Source organism: Erythrolamprus reginae, chromosome 1, assembly GCF_031021105.1.
Source record: "Erythrolamprus reginae isolate rEryReg1 chromosome 1, rEryReg1.hap1, whole genome shotgun sequence".
In the NCBI taxonomy this organism is placed as follows: domain Eukaryota; kingdom Metazoa; phylum Chordata; class Lepidosauria; order Squamata; family Dipsadidae; genus Erythrolamprus; species Erythrolamprus reginae.
In genome coordinates this window covers 242,522,534-242,545,152 of record NC_091950.1, presented here as the reverse complement: position 1 = coordinate 242,545,152, position 22,619 = coordinate 242,522,534, and the positions used below count along the sequence as shown (strand labels likewise).

General features: G+C 37.9%; 1 protein-coding gene and 1 pseudogene across 7 annotated transcripts in view; both read left to right on the top strand.

Annotated features, from left to right (window-relative positions):
• PLCB1 (phospholipase C beta 1) overlaps nt 1-22,619 on the top strand; it is a 535,828-nt gene that overhangs the window by 140,689 nt on the left and 372,520 nt on the right. The gene's annotated exons all lie outside the window — the stretch shown is intronic.
• On the top strand, nt 12,849-12,966 carry LOC139158251 (U2 spliceosomal RNA; annotated as a pseudogene).

Sequence of the window (22,619 nt, the reverse complement as noted above, 5' to 3'; positions counted from 1 at the left end):
CGCCTTCTGCCGCACGAATCCCAGCGACCGATTCGGTCCCACAGAGTGGGCCTCCTCCGGGTCCCGTCAACTAAACAATGCCGGTTGGCGGGCCCCAGGGGGAGAGCCTTCTCTGTGGCGGCACCGGCCCTCTGGAACCAACTCCCCCCGGAGATCAGAATTGCCCCTACTCTTCCTGCCTTCCGTAAACTCCTCAAAACCCACCTTTGCCGTCAGGCATGGGGAAACTAAACATCTTCCCCTGGGCACGTTGAAGTTATATATGGTATGTCTGTATGTGTGTATGTTAGTACAGGGGATTTTCTTAAACTTATAATATTTTAATTAATTGGATTGTATTGGATTGTTTTTCACTTGTTGTGAGCCGCCCCGAGTCTTCGGAGAGGGGCGGCATACAAATCCAAATAATAAATAATAAATAAATAAATAATAAATCCTTTGAAATTAACAAAAACAATGTTTTAATAACAAAAACTGTGCACCATTAGCAGCGTCAGTCTACTTGGTGTTTAATGTGTCCCATATACAGTGGTACCTCATCTTACGAACGCCTCTTCTAACGAACTTTTCAAGATACGAACCCGGTGTTTAAGATTTTTTTGCCTCTTCTTCCGAACTATTTTCACCTTACGAACCCAAGCAGCTACTGCTGGGATGAAGGGGTTTCTTTTCCCCCCCCTTTTTTGAAGAAAGAAAAGGGAGGGGCAGCTTGGAGGAGTAAAGATTTTGCATGCTTTTTAAGAAAGAAAAGGGAGGGGCAGCTTGGAGGAGTAAAGATTTTGCATGCTTGCAAAGGCACTGAAACGGTGTCTTTTTAAGAAAGAAAAGGGAGGGGCGCCCCCCTTGCCTTTCTTCCTTCCCACTCACCCTTTAGCCTAGCCTTGCTTCTTCCACCCACCCCCTTTAGCTGCTCCTCCCTGCCCTCTGTTCTCCTCCCTGCCCTCTGTTCGCCTCCCTTCTAAAGTTTGGGATTTTCCTGAAGGATTTGCAGGCATTATTTGCTTTTACATTGATTCCTATGGGAAACATTGTTTCATCTTACAAACTTTTCACCTTACGAACCTCCTCCTGGAACCAATTAAGTTCGTATGATGAGGTACCACTGTGTATGTCAAATAATGTTTTCTGAGACAAGTGAATATAGAAAGTGTTGAACCATTGTTATAGATCAATTGCCTGTCAATATATCTGATCACCTTTGAAAACCATTTCAGTCACCAGTGTCATATATTTTTAAAGCAAATTTTTCAATTAAACGTAATATTATAATACTTAGTTTCATTCATTCAGATGCTACCAAGTTCTTCTGTGTCACACAACACAAGGTTGATGAATGATCTACACCATTACACAGAATAATTAATTCTGTGAGGCTTAGAAGGAGGTTAAACAAATGTGTACAGAAGATGAAGCTTGGGCATTAGCAAAATTTGAGTCATGGCACTATATTTGAAATTGATTTTATTTGTTTATTTGTTTGTTTGTTTGATTGATTGATTGATTTTTAATGCTGCCTTTCTCCTTAGAATCAGGGCAGCTTACAACATGTTAGCATTGTATACTTAACTGTCTTACTACCTAAAGAAATTGCAATATAGATGTGAGTGTGCTTGATGCAGGCTGAAATGTGCTAATTTTCTTATATCTGAAAGAAAATCATTTGCAATATTCATCACATCAGCATAACTGTGGTATCCAAAAGGCAAATATCTTGTTTATAAATTTATTAGCCTAGATACTTGTTCTATTCTTGAAAGAAACTCTTAGTCAACCAAGTTTTGACAGTTCCTTGGCCCATCAAAATTCGCAGTTGTAAATAGTTTGTTTTGATATTGGTGACACCGTTAGCCAAGTAGTCTTGCCTTTGAAACTTGTGTGCAATTTAATTCCAGAAAGCTTTTGTGAGTCTTCATATTGTGGCATTAATAGTTGATGTGTTGATAGTTGATAGTTGGTGCTCGTGGATTGGGCAAACTGTTTGGAGTCTAGAGCAAAATATTTTTATAGCGTTAGCAGAGTTTATGCACTTTTAAAAGTAACACTTTCACAAAGAAAGACTTCAATATTTGTGTTAGGTAAAGAATTATTCATTGAAGTTCTTGTAGTCTAGCTTTGGAACTCTGAAAAGGTTTTTTCAGCCCTAACATGGTACTAAAGATCTTCCTGGCTTCCAGCATTTTTTTTTATTCCTACTCTCCCCAAAGCAGTTGTTTCCTGCCCTAAGTCTTTGCAGGCTTGTTTTCATTCCTACTCCCTCTAAAAAAAGTTTTTTCAGCCCTAACCAGGGAATAAAATAATGTGCTGAAGCCGAACAGACTAAGGATGCTAGCCAGATGAATACCTGGTAGATAGTTTTTTCCCCTTATTTTCCTTCCCCAAAACTAAAGTGTGTCTTATACTCCAAAAAATATGGTAAATCAATATTTATTTATTTATTTATTTTATTATTTTTATTTTATTTTATTTATTTATTTATTTTATTTTATTTTATTTTTTTATTAGATTTGCATGCCGCCCCTCTTCGTAGATATATTGAATACTCATTCATTCATGGTATACAAGAGGGACAACACAACTATGCAGTCTCCTTTCATGTTGATTGAGGACCAGAAAGCATTTGAAGATTTGATGTGGGGGTCTCCACTTAGTTCATCAAATTTTGGTACCTCCTCTCTAGAATAATACAGGGTGTGTTCCAAAAGTAATGCAATTATTTTTTAAAAAAGTAATTTATTGAACAGATTTGCATAAACACTTAAAATTCTTCAAAGTACTGTCCTTGGGCCTCTACACATTTTTTCCAGCAACTCTGCCATGACCGGTACATGCCCTGGAAGGCGTCTTTGGGGACCTCTCGCAAGATCTTTGTCACAGCTGATTGGATCTCTTCTATGGACAAAAAATGCACCTTGCCACAACGCGCTACAAGTCCGTGAGTTCCTGGCCAAACACTAGGTGCCAACGCTGCCCCACCCACCCCTATAGTCCTGACATCGCCCCAGCAGACTTCTTTTTGTTCCCAGCCCTGAAAGGAACCCGTTTTTTGTCCATAGAAGAGATTCAATCAGCCGTGACAAAGACCTTGCTAGAGGTCCCCAAAGATGCCTTCCAGTAATGGCAGAGTTGCTGGAAAAAATGTGTAGAGGCCCAAGGACAGAATTTTACAAGTGTTTGTGCAAATCTTTTCAATAAATTACTTCTTTAAAAAAAAATGCATTAATTTTGAAATGCACCCTGTAGTAATAAAAATGACCTCACATCAGCATATGTAGTTCTCTTCTTTGCAACATTGTTTCTAACACTCTTCCAAGACAAGCAGGTTATATGAACAATCATGAATTTTTTCATGAATTTTCAACTTCCTATCAGTCAGCAGGGTAGAATTGCCCATTGACACTGGAATTGTGGGTTATAATGTAGCTGCGAAAACATCATTGAAAGAAGAAGATATTGAAAATAGCCTCCCCTTTATTGATGGAAAAGTTGAGATTTTAGAATTGAAATTGCAATGAGATTCTGTACCTTGTGTTCTCTCATCAAAGTATCGAGCTTTAACAACTGTATCTGAATAAACCCATCTATTTACTACTATTTGCAACATTCTGCTTTCGGAGCCATAACGTGGCTTTTTCAGTCTCTAGTTCTTAAATGCAAAATGCTGTCAAATGTTGACCTCAGAAATATTTGTTTGACGATTGAAAGCATACAATCCTGTGTGAAACACTTAATGCTTTTCTATTTATCTTTTGGCTGGTATGCAAACTTTGATAGCGAAAGGAGAAAAAGGAAATGTGTTAGGTTTTGCATTTTAAGTATTCTGGCGGAGGTACATAATTTATGGGCAAAGTCCAAAAATGTAATATCACAGCCATTTTAGGATAATATTTGAAATTGAATCAGAGCTTAAAAGACAAATAAATCTCATTTCTCTTTGTCAGTCATATTAGTCATTTAAGACAGAAACTATGAGTCCCCTCCCCCTCTGTAATATTTTAAGTTTTTGCTTTTCCTTTAAAACTAATAAGATGATATCTGATCGGACGAAATCATGTGTTGCTGTGTTACTGACCTTTTTTCTTGTTTCCTTGGTTTTCTAGCATGATGGCACCAGAATGGTATATAGAGATCAATGCTAGGTTTTAACAGGGGAAATTTATTTTATTTTAATTTAATTTATTTGACTAATATGCTGCCCAATCTCATGGGATTCAGGGCGGCTTACAACAATAAATAATACAATGATACAGTAAAAAGTCAAATATAAAACAATAAAAACAGTAAAACCCCAAAACTATAAACCTCAATGGGCTGTTGTAAAGATCCAATCATTGGTTGGGTTTGACATTGTGAACAACCCTAGGTTGGAAGGAAGAATGGGAAAAAAGATGTGAATAATTAAAATGTATATATTTATACCATACAACTATGTTCTATCTTCTATTCAAGAGTTTAAGGTGGCATAAATGGCATGCTCTTTCCTAATCTGTCCCCACAGTAACTTGTCAGTCTCTAGTGAGATGAGTTGAGTAAGAACTGGTCTAATGCAACCCTTTGAGCAGACAGACTAGAAGTCTCATTGTACTTTAATATTATATCACACTGAGAAAGTAGGAAGGTAAGGAGGAAATTAAAGAACTTATTTTACTTAGAGGGAAAACATGGGATTCTTTATTCCCTTCCTAAGCATGAGGTGGGAAAAGGAGCTGAAAAAGATGCTAAATTTTTAGACTTGTTTCAGTTTGTCCTGTCTTGGAGCTGATGTTTTGAAATAGTTTAATGAACTTGGCCCTGGGATAACATGCACAGTGTGCCAGAGAATATTTCTCTCAAATTTCCAGAGGTTTATAAATAGGAGAACTTAAAGAGGTGATGTGTCAAATTCAAATGAAAGAACATGCTACTGCTTAGATATATCGTTTGCTTATTTGAATTTATAAGGCTGTCCAACTCAAGTTCATTACTCTGTGTGGCTAACAATTAAAAGCAGCATATTAAAAACAAACAAACAGCAACACACATTTGATCTGCGTCCAGGTTAAAACAAGCACACTTTCACATCCTCTGGTGTACTGGCATATTTGGGGTACAGGACAGCAGATTAGAATATTGGGCAGCAACAAAATATGAATTTCTGTAAAAGTAGATCAAAGCATTTTGGAACAACTCTATTCTCACCTATGTATATTTCCTCTACAATGTCTCTGAAAAGGCTTTCCAGTGTTGAAGGTGAAGAGAGCCTTCTGAGAAGAATTAGAACCTAAGAGTATCTGATACTTCTTAACTCCTTTTGTTTTGTGTTTTGCTAGACAAGAAACAAGAGAATCATTCTACTTCTCCTTATCTTCTACTTTTTAGTTTGAAAGGAAAAATATAGATAGATAGAACTGGAAGGCATTGCCCAGTCTTCCATAAGCTGGTCACTTTACAGATGTGTGGATTTGAATTCCCCAGCCAGCTTATCGATTGTCAAGGCTCTTATTGCCATTTTTGGAATGGTACCCAGAAATTGAACTAACCTTATTTTAAGTTGATGCATTCTATATATGCAAATGCAATCTTTCCCAGCATTTATGCTTTCCATAGCTCAGAAAGAACTAGTTAGCATGCTAATTAATGTGGAGGAAGTCTGTTTTTGTGAATGCAGAATCTTAAAGAGGTCTTTTCAGTTACTTTCAGGAAGGAAACCCAAGAATGGGCTTGCCTTTGATCTGAATTTAGTAAATCCTACTTGTAAATAATAAACGCTTGCCAGTACTTTTAACTGCTGCTATGGGAACTGCAGTCCTGAAATGGATTTCAGTATGCTCTGTGTATGTTGAGCTTTTAACCTTGACAAGTGACAAATGGATTTCACAGCTCTTTTGAAAGTAGTTTAGACCTGCTTGAAGGTGCCAGATAGATGGCTCTCAAGAGATGATGCCTCTGAGATACAGCTCATGGGAGAATTAACACAAAATTTTCTCTAGGATATTTTGGCTGTTTCTTAAAGCTGAACATTTCCCCCTTTTTCTAAAGTTGGAAGCAAGCTTCTTTTTATCAGTCTGCTTGAGGCAGTAGGTATCAAGCAGCAGATAGTTGACAAAGCAAAGAAACAAGAAAGCAACAGCTTTTCAGAAAGGCATTTTGTGTGTGTGCTAGCTAGCTTGGTATAACACATAATGAACACTACAAAAGAAAGTCCTAGCCAATCTTATAGAGAATTAAATAAGGCAGAATCTGAAACATTTTCTTCCCGTGCCTGTCACAGCTGGATTGCCTCTTTTCACCTAAATTGCATTCCTTCTCTGGTTTCTTCCCAGTGGAAGAGACAAGTAAGTTCTCTTTACTGTCTCTAATTTGTTTGTTTCTTTGTTTCGTCAAGCATGCATTAGAAAATAGATAGAAGTATAAACATGAATCATGAATACATGAAATGGATACAAATAAAAGGGAATATTAGGACAGGGACGGTAGGCACACTGTTGCGCTTAGGCACACCCCTTAAAGATCTCTTAGGAATGGGGTGAGGTCTACAATAGACAGTTTAAGGTTAAAGCTTTGGGGGTTTGGGTAAGAAACCACAGAGTCAGGCAGTGCATTCCAGGCATTGATCACTCTGTTTCTGAAGTCGTATTTTCTGCAATGAAGTTTGGAGTGGTTTACTGTATGTTTGTATCTATTGCGTGCTCGTGTATTGTTGTGGTTGAAGCTGAAGTATTCATTGACAGGTATAGGTAATTGTAGCAGATATTGTACGTAAAAAGATGGACTTTATTTGAAGTACCATACCAAATCAAAACATATTTTTTTCATCTGAGGTGCTTTCATTTGAACGTTCATGAGGGCATCCTGCCTTTTTTCTTCATTTTAAACAAAGAATCCTGCATTCAAAGACCTAGCTCAATGAAATAGAATAAAAAATCAGTGTATAAACCCAGCCAGCCAAGTCAGTCTAAGTGATGGGATGCTAAATCTTTTTCAGCATGGTATCATAGTAAAACAAAGAAACATTCCCTTAAATTAAATAGCAAGCAATTTGTTGTCATTCCACAACTTCCAAAGTCTACACATTGCCTTCCTTTACTGGTGGAACTTCAAAAGGGAAAAGAATATAGCTATAGCAGTAGCCCTTAAACTTATATACACAGTGCTTTACAACCCTCTCTAAGCAGTTTAGAAAGTCAGCATATTGCCCCCAACAATTTGGGTCCACATTTCACTGACTTCAGAAGGATGGAAGGCTGAATCAACCTTGAACCTGGTAAGAATCCAACTCCTGGCAGTCGGCAGAATTATCCTGCAATACTGCATGCTAACCACTGTGCCACCATGGCTCCTTGGCATGACCATTCGGTTTTCATTACTGAAAAACAGTAGACAAATAAGACATACCTATTGCAAATCTTACCTGACAATTATTAATAGCTCCAATAATCATATTTTTTTCTGATGCTAAATAATTAATTGCTTGAACAAAAGCTTCCGAGTTGTGGCTTTTACCATGTTGCGTGATGTTATGCATTTGTTTTGAAAACTTCAGGGTTGCCACTCAGAGTAAAGCCATTTGAAATTTGGCTTTTATGCAAAACACAAACACCAAAGTAATAACCCCCTATTTCCTGGCATTTTGATTTTTAATTGAAACAGGACAGAGAAGCATTAAAAAGATTGCTTCTGGGATTCTTCCCAACACCTTTGACAACACCAGATGCACTCTGTGTGTGTGCGCACATTGGGAAATTCTGGATAGGTTGCATAAATTTTGGCTGGATCACATGATCAGAGGGAAACGGTTTTAGGATGGCGCAGATGGCAATGCTTTAAGCCATTTTCCAGCTGTCTCGTAGGGATATATTTACCATCCTGGTCCTGCCTATTTTCAAACTCTGTCTTTCTTTTGCCAGCTTCTTCCTCGCACTAGATTTAGTCCGTTTTCACTCTGTTTTCTGAGAGTTTTCCTTCACTACAGAAAATGTTTCACATAGTTTTGCATTATTTCTTTTCAACAGAAATTATTTTATAGGGTGGAAAGAATATTTCATTAGGTGGAAGAAATTTTTAAAAAGTAATAGTATCCTTTATGTGTAAAAGACTCCTGTCACTTTTTCTCAGAGGGGTAGAAATGTGCCAAGCAGTCTGGTCTGTGTTTAAGGTTAGCGGTGAAACATATTACTTAAACAGCAAGTAAAAAGATAATGCAATGTTTTCATATATGCCACTTGAGTTCCTAGAAAGGAGAACTTGGAAGGTTTCATCAAAACAATTCCATATTCACCCTCCCATATGCCTCTTAGATTTGGTTTATTGAACTGACATTTTCTTTTCTTTTTCTCTATATACTGCCTAGCTTTGGGTTACTGAATTAACTTTCTTTCTTTCTTTTGTGGGAAATTAGCACCTCCCACCCTCCTAGAGGAATAGAATATTTTAGGAAATATTTTAAAATCCAGAATATTATATAGAATATCCCTAGGGAAATGGTGAAGCATGCTTTTAGGCAGGAAAGAGACTCATTCCTAATAGCCCTCACCTTTGTTAATAGCTTGGACCAGTCTATTCTACATAACAAAGATCTATCCCCTTCAGCTCCAGGGTGATGGGATTAGAACCTTCACCCTTAAGACATGATAGGATTCTCAACAATAGTACCTGGGAAGAATACATCAGCCAAACATGGAACACAGACAAAAGCCTATACAGTTTCCCTGCATGCCCCCTTGAAGTCTGACAGCCAACGGGATACATTTTTGTACAGGATGGTGCCCAACAGAGGACATAATACAAGGGACTCTTAGTATATCTTTCTCTTCACCCAACATCTGGAAGCATGTGATCAGGGGTGGGCTACTGCCCAGATTTGGGGGTGTGCAGTGGGGTAGCAAAAATGGAGCGCCACCCCGGAGCACCCAATTTGCACTGAAAGATGTTGAAAGAAAATGCAGAGCATCCTGCATAAGCCACGCCCACAGTGTGGTAGTAAAAATTTTGGTAGCGCTTTACTGCATGTGATCCACCTTTTCTGTTGAGGAGCTCCAGCCGTGTGCTCCTGTCCACCATTAAACTTTCTTTCCAAGCAACTTCAATGAATCCAGTGTCTTTTTCCACACTTGGAAATGAACCCAGAAGTATATTCCTTTATTTATTTATTTCTACCATTTCCCAATACACAATACATTATTTATGACCTCCTTCTATTTAATCCCACAACAACCATCCTGTGAGGTGGGTTGGGCTGAGAAAGAGTGACTGGCTAAGTGGGGCTTGAACTGTCGGTTTCCTGCTTTCTAGCCTGGTGCCTTAACCACTAGGCCAACTTGAATCTTAGTTCTTAAGAATGTTGTTTGCAAGCTGTCTTCTCACGTAAGTGGAAAGAAGAAGGGGACCAGGTTTTCTTTTCTTCATGATTTTGACATATTCGTTATTTAATGCTCAAGAATTGTCTGAGGATATCCATATGAGATGAATGTACATTGATTGCAGAGGTGGAATTCAGCAGGTTTTCACCAGTTCTGGAGAACTGGTAGCGGAAACTTTGAGTAATTCAGAGAACTGGTAAATACCCCCTCTGACTGGTCCCGCCACCATCTATTCTCTGCCTTCTGAGTCCCAACTGATCAGGAGGAAATGAGGATTTTGCAATATCCTTCCCCTGGAATAGGAAGGGAGTGGAGATTTTGTATCCTTCCCCTGCCACATCCACCAAGCCACACCACACCATGCCCACCAAACCACGCCTACAGAACACGTAGTTTAAAAAAATGAATCCCACCACTGATTGATTGCCATTGCTATGCATATTAGATTAAAAAACTATGAATCCTGGCTAACTTTGGTGCCATTTCCTTGCAACTAACTACATAGCTTACTCAGTGTTGTACTAACTGGTTAAGATTAAAAAAACACACTTCTGTCTTTACAGTCATATGCTTGGATAGTTGTGACAGCATGCATGAAGATACGCTATCTATTATGTTAGATTATGAGATAAATAGGGTTCTTCAAATAACAAATAACAGGAAAAAAAGGCTCCTAGAAAAACTGCTTTGTGGTTTGATAAAAACCAACATTTGGCACTAATTGAGTTTAGTGTTCTCATAAACACTTCCCGATATGAACTAATCATTCTTTAAATTAACAGTATATTGTATCTAGAAAATCTACTGTATAAATAACATGATGGAGTGCCCGTTTATTTTCCCCTGTATGTTTATCATAACATTTAGCAATGATTGAATTGATTAAAGGGAGTGAGTGCAAAATGTTCTGCATTGCACATATACATGCATATGTGTGCTGCTGTTAAGACTGTAGTTTATGGCCCTTTTGAAAAATAGGCTCAGCAACAAAGGTGTAGAGCAAATAACCGTTCCTTGTAAATAGATGACATATGCAGAGCATTGGCTGAGGGCATCCTACCTATTTCATAATGTCCCACGTAATTACACCCAGAGCCAGAGAACTGTATAGCATTTTAGGTGCTCATTCATCATCTTATTTGCATCTTGAGCGCCCTTTCTTTTCCAGGACTTTAAAAAATGTCTTGGGACTGAAGCTGCTTCTAGAAGAGTGTCTGATTATTTGTTTTTGAAAATTTCCATCTCATATTTGGCTAACAGTGAAGCACTTTTATCCCCTAGCAATTACCTCCTAGAAGTAAAACTGCCAAAACAATTTCTTTTTCTTGAGATGAGGTGTCAATACATTGGGACTTGTTTTGAAAGTACTGCAGTGCCTGGCAATGATGCCATGCTTATAACAAAGCAAGGGCAGCAACAGGCCCACAACCTGAATTAGATAAAGGGAGCGTTCAGAATTTCCTAAGAAATCTTAAACAGTACTTGGCAGAGCTATTTCCGCTGTACGCAGTACTTCCTGTCTAGCTACGATAAGTTCCTCAGATCTTTGAAGCAGACATTTTTATACTTTTGAGAAAAACAATGAGAAGTTCCTCATTGTTTAGTTGAGACAAAACAATCTTCTGGCAGGAAAGTTTTTTGGACACAAATCAAATGCAGTAAAAGAACTTTGAAATGTAAAAAACACTCATTGTGCATGTTATTCAGATGAGCACGTAATATATTCAAACTAAAGGTAAACTTTCAAACACTATGACTTCTGCAATACAGTGATCAATGCCTGGAATGCACTACCTGAATGCTTTCTTCCCCAAACCCCAAAAACTTTAACCTTAGATTGTCTACAGTCGACTTCGCCCCATTTCTAAGAGGTCTGTAAGGGGCATGCATAAGCATACCACTCTGCCTACAGTCCCTGTCCTATTGTCCTCTTTTATTGTTACTTTTTTTACTTATGTTATATTTATACAAGCTACTACTATCCTATACATGTTTGACAAGTAGATAGATAGATAGATAGATAGATAGATAGATAGATAGATAGATAGATAGTGTAGATAGATAGATAGGTAGGTAGGTAGGTAGGTAGGTAGATAGATAGATAGATAGATAGATAGATAGATAGATAGATAGATAGATAGATAAAAAAATAAGTCCCAGCATATTACTTCCCAAGAAGTATATTCTAAAATCGGTGACTTAGTACCATCCTATGCATAGAACAGTCAGGCACACCCACAATCTCTGGCATATTTATAGAATAACGAGTCTAGAAGATATCACTTTTAAAATACATCAGATGCCACAATTCTGCAACATCCCTATGAGGTTTAATTAGCAACTTAGCAATTATCATTGAACATTCCTTGCTTGTTATGTACATTATAAATATCTAAAAAAGCTGCATGACATATTCTAGCCTTAGGTGGCATCATAATTTGGGGCCAATGGTAGTTTGTGCCCTCTGGCTTAAGGTTATGATATACAAATAACTCTAAATCAGTGTAACAATGATGCAGTCATACTATTAAGGGTGGTCTCAAGTCAAACTAGAGGCCATTATCAGTATGAAGCAGTAGTGGGTTCTAAAAGCCATTGATACTGGTTTGCGCATGTGTGCATGAGCACAGAAGCATCCTAGACAGGTGGGCAGAGCTTACTGCTGCCACCGCTTCCGGCTCGCAGAACTGGGCCAAACCAGGAGCAATCCACCACTGGAATGAAGGAATAATAGTGAAAGAGGTTGGACATAGATGAGCAAATAACATTAGTCACCTTGCCATGTCTTATTATTAAAGACAATAAACATATAGGACAACTTTTATAAGTATTACCACAAGCTCATTGATTTTTTATAAAATTTAACCTTGAAACAAATGTCAGTGGAATGTAAATGTAAGATTTGATCCAGGAGTGCTTACTGGATAGGTCAGATAAGATTCGAATTAAAGTTCCAGTTGTTTTAACAGAACTAGCACAGAATTATATTGTTCTACTAGTAGGATAGCTGTGCTTAGCTATGAAACTGAACGCCTTAGTGTGGAGCAGAATGTCTAAACTCCCAGGCTGCAGGCCAGATGAGCCACGCCCACTGGCATTTGGAACAAAGTTCTTTTCAAGTTGGGAGGGGGAGTAGAATGCCTAACTCCTTAGCATCAGAGTTTATTACTAATAATATAAGAAATAACTAATGATCTGATGGCAGAGGTGGGCTGCTGCCCGGATGCGGGGGAATGCATTGGGGTAGCGAAAATGAAGCTCCACCCCAGAGCACCATATTTGCACTGAAAGATGTTGAAGAAAATGCAGGGCATTCTGCATAAACCACACCCACAGTGTGGTAGTAAAATTTTGATGGTCCTTCACTGTCTGATGGTCATTTCAAAAAACCCTTTTTAGTGACCACCTAGAAGTTAAGAGGAACATACATGCCAAGTTTCAAGTTTGTAGGCTTTACGGTTCTATAGATTTCATAATGATGTCTGAATGAGATTTGGCTTTTATATATTATAAAAGGCTTCTCAGCCTTTAGGCTAAGATCAAGTGTAGTATTTATTCATTTAATTTGACTTCTATGCTGCCCAATTCTGAAGGACTCAGGGCAGCATACAACAATATAAAATTACCATATTAACAATAAAAAGAAGTAAAAAAAATTCTAAATTTTAAAACCTTAATTAAAAACCAACTCAACAACACGCATACATACCATTCATACAAAATTGTATTTATACAGGTGGACAAGCTAGTTGTTGATTCTGGCGCCCCAGGCCTGCCGGCATAGCCAGGTCTTTGTGGCCTTACGAAAAGCCAGCACAGTGGGAGCAGTATGGACATCGGGGGTGGGGGCGGGGGTGGAGTTGGTTCCATAGAGCCGGGGCGGCAACAGAGAAGGCTCTCCTCCGGGGTCCCGCCAATCTACATTGCTTGGTTGACGGGACCTGGAGGAGGCTAGATTAGTTAGATTGATATATAGATTAGCCCAAGAGAATAAAGTTAAGATGTATGGCTAATCAAATTAAAACAGTTTGAAAGCTGGGAAAGTGAATGAAATCAAAAGCTTTGTTAGACAGAGAATTTAATGTGACAGTGGTTTTCATTGGTCACCTACTTATATAAACGAACCATCAACTTCTCCTACTTGGAGATGAACTTGTAATTATCCCAGAAACACCATCAAATTGCTATGATTTGGTGCTTTGTGGATCTACTTGAATGGGATAACTTGATTCACATATTGTCATATTGAAGGAACCATTTGATATTTCAATCAAGCCTATTTTCTATCACTATTACGTGATTGAGAATGTGCTGTTTGAACAGATCTCTCGGAGACAGCATAGTTATTTCTAGCACACTTGTGCCTAAACCTTATTAATATTACATGTTTTACTTTCTTGCAGTATATTCTATTAATTTCCCTAAGTAATAAGATGGGCCTAGAAAATTATTCTGAGTGGAAAGCAGTTAGAAAAAAATACATTTATTCAAGTTCATTAATATGAGTAGTTAGAAGTAAAAATAAAATTTGGAGCGTATTACATTTATGTTAGCTTGCCCGGGAACCTGGTCTAGACTGTACAGCTTGCTTACCACACAGTCATGTACGAAATCAATTATGTTCATTAACTGAGGAGGTATAATTCCTTATAATAAAGAATGTATGGTAGGGGATGCATGGAACATTTTGAGGCAATTCTGCTTTTTTAATACAGCCACAGGATGATCATCTTCATCTCGAAATGCCATTTTCTCAAGTGACATGACACAATTTCACCGAGTGACTTGGGAGCTCAAGAAAGGGAAACTTAAAAAACACAAACTTGTAAAGAATGAGAAATTACCTTCCACTATTATGAGGTTGCGCAGATAATTTTTAAAACTTTGCTCATGATTTATAAGCATGCATTATTATGTTCTGGATTAAAGTTACTTTGAATGGCATCTTATATACTTTTGGAATGGAATTTTAACTTTTACAGTATAATTTTCTACAAACAGTCAACTTGCAGCCTTGTGCTACATGTGTGGGAGGGAGTGCTAAATAGGCATAGAGTGAAAAATAGGAATTAAAAAATGTCTGTAGGCTGAAGATTGGAAAGCTGCGGCAAAAGCTGAGATTTGAAGCATGGCATTTATGAAATGAATGCTGTTAATAGCGGTCACCACCTTGTGTTTAATTATTTGTTATTTTAAAAAATCTGAATTGATTTTTTATTGTTTTCTGTGTCCACCTTTCTTATTTGACATAATGTGGGAAGACAAGGTACTTAAGTCCTCAGGTATTTAGGATTGTTCAGGTAGGTGTATAAAATACATTTATCTCAATAGATTTAATTGTTTCAAAGCCAATCCCAGTCCAGAAAATACGCTTTAAAACACTGGCAAGTCAAAGGAGCTTCAGTTCTAAGATTGTAGAAGAACAAGATTGCATTTGATGTTTTATACTGATGTACCCAGTGAAGGGCTACCAAAATGTTTACAATCACATTGTGGGCGTGGCTTATGCAGGACGCCCTGCATTTTCTTTCAACATCTTTCAGTGCAAATTGGGTACTCAAGGGTGGAGCTCCATTTTTACTACCCCACTGCGTTCCACCCCGTCTGGGAAGCAGCCCACCCCTGGATGTACGTATAAAAGAGGGAACTCACTACAAATGTGCCAGTGCTTTGGAATGTACAAGAGCACAAATGTAACGTTGGTCTATTACAATACTTAAAAGAAAGCACATCTTTTCCTGGGATTGTAGGGCACTGAAAAAGGAAGTACTTTTTTATTTATTTTATTATTTTATTATATTTATTTATTTTATTTTATTTTATTATTTTATTTATTTTATTTTATTTTTACTTTTTATTATTTTATTTTATTTTTATTTTATTTATTATTTTATTTTATTTTATTTATTGTTTGTCAAACATGTACAAATAGCAGGTATAGGTATAAACATAAACATAAGCAAAGTAAGTACAGATAAATGACAATAGGATACTAAGACAGGGATGGTAAGCATAATGATGCACTTATGCATGCCCCTTGCAGACCTCTTAGGAATTGGTGAGGTTGACAAGTAGACAGTCTAAGGTTAAAGTGTTTGGGGTTTGGGGAAGAGTCGGGTAATGTACTCCAGGCACTCTGTTGCTGAAGTTGTATTTTCAACACACCCCAAAGCACAGCACAGTCTTAGAAGCCATATTTCCCTGCAGTAGAAACATCTAAACTATGTTGGGGCCGTATGGATCCTTGGATTGCCTTCAAGATTCTTCGTTTTTTAAAACTGAAATTGACAAGATCCAGTACAATCACCTTAATTAAAGGTGATTCAAATTATGTTAACCGAGTTGTAGTAGGTTAAAAAAAAAGAATAGTTATAAGCAAGTAGTATAATTTCTCAGTGATACCCTATTTTTACTTGGGCATTCAGAGGAAGGACCTCTTTATTCCCATTATGTAGTACTTGAAATTCTCACAAAAAAACAACAGCCTCAAGTTCCTTACCTTTCCACTTAACTTCACTTCTGCGTGTCTTGGGGTTACAATAGCAACCAGATCTGCCTGGATTGCTGTCTCTAAGCAATGTGGTCATGTGACAAGATGCTTTATTACCACACTGCTTAGCAGTGGCAATTCTGGTTCCAATTGCCATCATAATGAGAACCCACCTATATTTACTTAGAAATCTGTTACTTTTGCTTAGATGGTAAACAACGTGCCTACTTTTAAAAAAACATAACTCTTTCTTGATTTCTCAGGTGCTATTTTGATCACGGATCAGAGTGAATGGTAATATAATTTCTGCAGAAACACATTTTTTCTTTATAAACAGTATCCCCGTATATTTTGATTCATAAAACGCATACAGAGAATCAGTAGTCAAATCTTCATTTCTCAGGCACGTGTCCCCCATTTGGATTTCCTTCAATAATTCCTATAATCTGTCACTGCAATGTTCCTAAAAATAGCCATTCGGTTAAAAATGTTTATGTACAGGAATCTACGCAATTTTTTTTTGGGCAGAGCAATACATATTTCATGAACTTTTAGGATCCCCCCCCCCCCAGATCTGCTTTTCCAGGAACAATGAGAGGAAGCGAGAGAATTCCTGATCCACATTCAAGTCAAATTCTCCCCAATTGAGATGTTTCCCCCCCAGCGCTTAATCAAATGAGTTGTGATTTGAGCTTCCTGGGCATTATGATTTGACTTGGGATTTTTCCCCTCAAAGAGTGGCTGCTATTTTGATTACTCCACAGGAAGGAAAAAGCACTCCGCATATGCCTTCTGCTGAAGCACAGTTTCTTGAAATGACAGTAGTTAAGATTTACTTACAGTCAAGGCCAAAATATTCCACATGGTATAATAGAGCTCCAAATAGGTAAAGACCAAAGGGAAGGGCTGGAAATTGAAAGAAATTGGAGTTAAAATGATTTTTAATTGAATTTACTGAGTTAATTTTTTGAATTTAGTCAAACCCAAGAATGGAAATAATATCAACGAACCATTCTTTGATTGATCAGGCATTGATAGCAAGTAGAGCTATCAATGCCTGAATTGTTGTTTAAAAAAACTACTTATCTAGAATATATTCTTATCATCTATGAAAAGAAAGGAGAGAGTTTAGGTCAAAAGTAGGAAATAATGGTTTCTTCCAAAATAAATATTTGTCGTGGAGAAAGACAGGAAAAATGTAAATAAAAACAGAGGTAGGGTTTTTTATACTAATAAATATTAATGTAAGACTCAGTCTGCCCATGTAAAAGCAATTTTAAGATTCTTGTGGTTCTTTTATTTTGGAAGCTGTTTTCTCTCTTCCTAAAAATGTAGGCATAGTAAGCTCTGTCTTCGGCGTTAAGTATGTATGTATTATTAAAAATGGTTGCAGGGCCTAGACAGAAAGAACAGCTAGTTTTAGAGATAGTTGAATGCAGCTCAATAAATGCAGCCACCTAACCTTCTCAGCCTTTTTTGGTAAGGCAAGGTAGGTTGATACCAACCTGAAGTTGTTAACTGGGAAGAGATCTAAGGATGTCATTGTTGACATGAAACATACCATTGCTTCCTTTAAGGCAGAAGGCATCTCACCCAACTGAAGGAACCATTAATAACCTGACAAAATAGCTTTGTCCACAAGTTCATATTAGTTGGGATACTTTTTGCCCCAAAAAGGCTGATTTAGTTTTGGAAGCACTGTTTGATTCTACTTTGCCTCCAAAAGGATCAAATTGGCATTTTCTGAGTTCTTTCTATCACCCGGGAATCTATGAACCACATCCTTTTTAAAAGAGAGATCTGATGGGGATCATTATCCATAGATTGATGACTTCTGTCTGAAACTCCACTGTTAATTAATTGCTCCCACTCCAAAAACAGCCATGAGGGAGCTACATTTAAAAACAACAGGTTCCTTTTCTTTTTGATACGTCTGAGTTAACTTGCACGGAAAGAAAACCATTCCATTTGATATCAGTAGCCTCTGGCTTCTGCCAAGAATAGAATGAAATGAAGAATGACAGCAACACAACAAAATTGTAAGAGTTTTGAAACTAGCAGTTGAGATCACACACCGGTTGCAAGGCAAGTTTGCTTTTAGAAAAAAGTTCTGTTCCTCCTCCAGGCTCTGTATCTCCTTGAAGTTTTACAAACCTCCAGTGACTTAACCATTTCCTAAAAATAATTATACTAACACAGATTTGCCAACATACCTGTAGGATTTTCAAGGGGTATTATCAAAACAAATTGTTGTTGAATTGAGGTTCCTTCAAACTAGAGATATTGAGTTGTGAGTTAATTGTATTTTAACTCTGTGTGGGTGTGGGTGTCTTGTCTGTCTTTCTGTCTGTCTGTCTGTGAGCGCACACACATTCTCCCCCTCCCTCTCATTTTTATAAATCTGATGCTTTCCATACTTATTGTAGGCCACCTAGAGTAATTTATTGTAAAACGAGTGGCCAAATAAAGAAAAGAAAAAGAAAAGAAAAAATGCAATGACAGAAAATTCATCAAAACACCCTGCTGTATATTCAAGGCCTTCATGAGGACCACTTTGTTCTAGTCGTTAAGGCACTAGTCTAGAAACCAGGAGATCTCCAATTCTCCTTCGATCTTAGTCATGAAAGCCAGCTGGGTGATTTTGGGATAGTCCAGGGGTGGGCAAAATTGGCTCTTCTATGACATGTGAACTTCAACTCTCAGAATTCCTGAGCTAGTATGATTGCCTCAGGAATTCTGGGAGTTGAAGTCCACAAGTCATAGAAGAGCCAACTTTGCCTACCTGTGGGCTAGTCAATCACTCTCAGTGCATGAATCCCAGCGATCGATTAGGTCCCACAGAGTTGGTCTTCTCCAGGTCCCGTCGACTAAACAATGTCATTTGGTGGGTCCCAGGGGAAGAGCCTTCTCTGTGGTGGCCCCGACCCTCTGGAACCAGCTCCCCCCTGAGATTAGAACTGCCCCCACCCTCCTTGCCTTTCGTAAACTCCTTAAAAGCCACCTCTGCCGTCAGGCATGGGGGAATTGAGACATCTCCCCCGGGCCTATACAATTCATGTATGGTATGTTTGTGTGTATGTCTGCTTTAATAACGGATTTTTAAAAATGTTTTTAAATTATTAGATTTGTCTTGAATTGTTTTATTGTTGTTGTGAGCCGCCCCGAGTCTACGGAGAGGGGCGGCATACAAATCAAATAAATGAATGAATGAATGAATGAATGAATGAATAAATAAATAAATAAATAAATAAATAAATAAATAAATAAATAAATAACTGCTTCTCAGGGTTGTTGTTGTTGTGAAGAAAAATAGGAAGAAGAAATAAGTATGTTCACTGCCTGGAGGTTACCTACAAAGCAATATAATATTAGTGTCCCCCAGAATTTGGTTTATCAATCCAAGAGTTATTCAAAATGCATATTTTGATGAATTCTTTTTTTTTTAAGATTCCTCCCCCTCTACTCCGCCTAAAAGCGAGCCCATTGAGGAGCCTCGTTGAACGGCATTAGGCTTTAAAGCTTCTGTTGATTTTTAGAATGCAGCAGCATGTGTTGTATCAATAGCTTTGTTGTTTTCAGAACCAAAACAATCTGCCAAACAGGAAGTAAAGAGAGAAACGCAGGTCACGAGTGCTACTTTTTTAATGTTCAAGGAAGACAGATGCTGTTTGTCAGAAATTGACCTTTTTTTTACCTGTTCCAAGATAATGGCAGCAAGAAACCAAATTAGTGAAGAATTTTGGCTTATTCAAGAAAGAGCAGTGGGGCAGGTATATGCTGCTGAATCCTGTCTGTTTGACTCCTGCTGCCAGCAAGAGCGATAGAAGAACACCGGGGAGCTGTGTATAATATGATTGATTCTGATACATCAACCAGCAACTTTCACTTACTCTTCTGGGAAGATGCCTGTCGGAATCCAAGAAGTCATGGCATCTGAGAAGAACAGTGACAGGAAAATGAAAACATTGAAAGATGATTCACCGTTGTCATCAAAAGTTACATAATTAAATCAGGTCTAGACGTACGAAGTTCTGGTATCAATTCCACATGATGATTGCCAGAGTATTTTGCCTAACTTCACATAAATACTCTTAAGCAGTAAAGGGCTACCAAAATTTTTACTACCTCACTGTGGGTGTGGCTTATGCAGGATTCCCTGCATTTTCTTTCATCTTTTAATGCAAATTGGGTGTTCTGGAGTGGAGCTCCATATTTGCTACCCCACTGCGTTCCCCTCCATCCAGGCAGTAGCCCACCCCTGCTCTTTATATATTCTTAAATAAGTACTCTGATAGTAATTCTCAGATTATTCATTTTCACCTCAGTTTCATCATAAGCGCTGGTGATATGAGTTTGATTCAACCCTGAGCTACTATAAATTCTCTTGTTTTAGAAGTCCCAAAAGTGCTTTTTCAAAAGGCAATTGGACTTTATTTTACCTCAAAGACATTTCACTTATCCAAGAAGTTTCTTCAGTTCTAACTGAATGGTGGATGGTGGAAGGATTTATATTCCCTGCAGTCATCTGGTAATTTCTGAGAGCCATTGAGGCCTTACAACATAGTCCTTTCAACAGTTCCAAGAAGGTTTCAGACTCATTTGCACTATTTAGGTGACCTCGAGGTTCAACCTTCAAGTGGCCTCAATAATTGTTTCTGAGTTCTAACAACCAGATGACTGCAAGAAGTATACTGCTCAAAAATAAATAAATAAAGGGAACACTCAAACAATACATCTTAGATCTGAATGAATGAAATATTATCATTGAATACTTTGTCCTGTACAAAGTTGAATGTGCACAACAGCATGTGAAATTGATTGTCAATCAGTGCTGCTTCCTAAGTGGACAGTTTGATTTCACAGAAGTTTGATTTACTTGGAGTTATACTGTATTGTTTAAGTGTTCCCTTAATTTTTTTTTGAGCAGTGTATAAATCCTTCCATACTCCATCATTCAATCAGAATTGAAAAAGCTTGGATGGGAAGTAAAACATCTTCAAGAGAAAAAAAAAAGTCCATCTTTGGAGCAACCATGACCTAGATAACTAAATCTCCATGGACATTCTTCTTTTGGAACTACATAAGTGTGTCAGATGCTTGAGAAAGCATGCAGAGGGGAGAAATCTGTATGTAGGCAAATCTCCACCAAATAATATTGATTGCTTCTGCATGAATGCCTATAATAAAATGTGGAGCAAACCTCACATTCACAAGCATTAATGATGGTACCTAGTTGGGTAAAGAAATGTGTGAAAGCAAATGACCAAATCGAAGAGCATCAAAGACTCCACAAAACGAAACAAGAACAAAGCAAACAAAAAACAAAAAACCCAAAACCTACTCTACCTTTTTAACTGGTCAATACAAAAAAAAAGATTCTTCCATTGCAGCAATAGTTACAAGAAAGACTGTACTTTTTAAGTGGGTTAGGAAGTCAGAAGCAAAACAGATTAGAATAGTAAATAAGCAATGTGCTGAAATACAGTATAGATCAAACTGGCGGGCCACGCCCACCCCAGCTCTTCGGGAGGAGGGAAAAATATTGCAAAATGTCATATGATGGCAATGTGACACGGTGTGTTTGGCATCCGTGGTATAGAGAGTCCTCACTTAGCGATTTTCTTGTTTGCACTGGCTGCCAATCAGTTTCCAATTACAATTCAAAGTGTTGGTTATGACCTATAAAGCCCTACATGGCATTGGACCAGAATATCTTCGGGACTGCTTTCTGCCGCACGAATCCCAGCAACCGATTAGGTCCCACAGAGTTGGCTTTCTCCGGGGTCCCGTCGACTAAACAATGCCGTCTGGCGGGACCCAGGGGAAGACCCTTCTCTGTGGCAGCCCCGGCCCTCTGGAATCAACTCCCCCCAGAGATTAGGACCGCCCCCACCCTCCTTGCATTTTGAAAGCTCCTGAAAACCCACTTATGTTGCCAGGCATGGGGAAACTGATATGCCCCTTAACTACTATGTTTTTTTAGAATAGAATAGAATAGAATTTTATTGGTGAAGTGTGATTGGACACACAAGAAATTTGTCTTGGTGCATATGCTCTCAGTGTACATAAAATAAAATATACATTTGTCAAGAATCATGTGGTACAACACTTAATGATTGTCATAGGGGTCAAATAAGCAATGAAGAAGCAATATTAATAAAAATCTTAGGATATAAGCAACAAGTTACAGTCATATGTATGGTTTGTTAGGTTGTGTGCTTGTTTTTTATAATAAGGGTTTTAAATTGTTCTTTTAACATTAAATTTTACATTATGTATTGTTGTTGTGAGCCGCTCTGAGTCCTTGGAGAGGGACAGCTTACAAATCTAATAAATTAAATTAAATTAAAATTAAATTAACAGCCATTCACCATTATAATCATGGTAGAGAAGTAAGCTTATGATCAATCCTGAGATTTATGACTTTTACATGTTTGGAAAGCAAAAGAAAGTTGAAGTGAGATAAGCACTACTGTAGTTTCACTTAGCAACCACTGCGCTTGACAACTGATTCAATGATGGTCACTAAACAAGGACTATCTGTAATCATTTTGGGAGAGGCATTTATTTCCATAATCTTTCCTCACTCAGTCCCTGCCCCCAGATGCATTGGATTATATTCCCATCATCTCCATGACTGAGTGATGGGAATCGTATGTGCCTTGACAAAAATAGAGCTTTGCAATAGTGGCGAATATCTGTAGCTCGGGTGTTGGGTGGGGGTGAAGTTTCATTCTCCAAGTTTGTGGGTTGGTTTCCAAACATTACACACTATGAAACCCTCAGAATCCAAA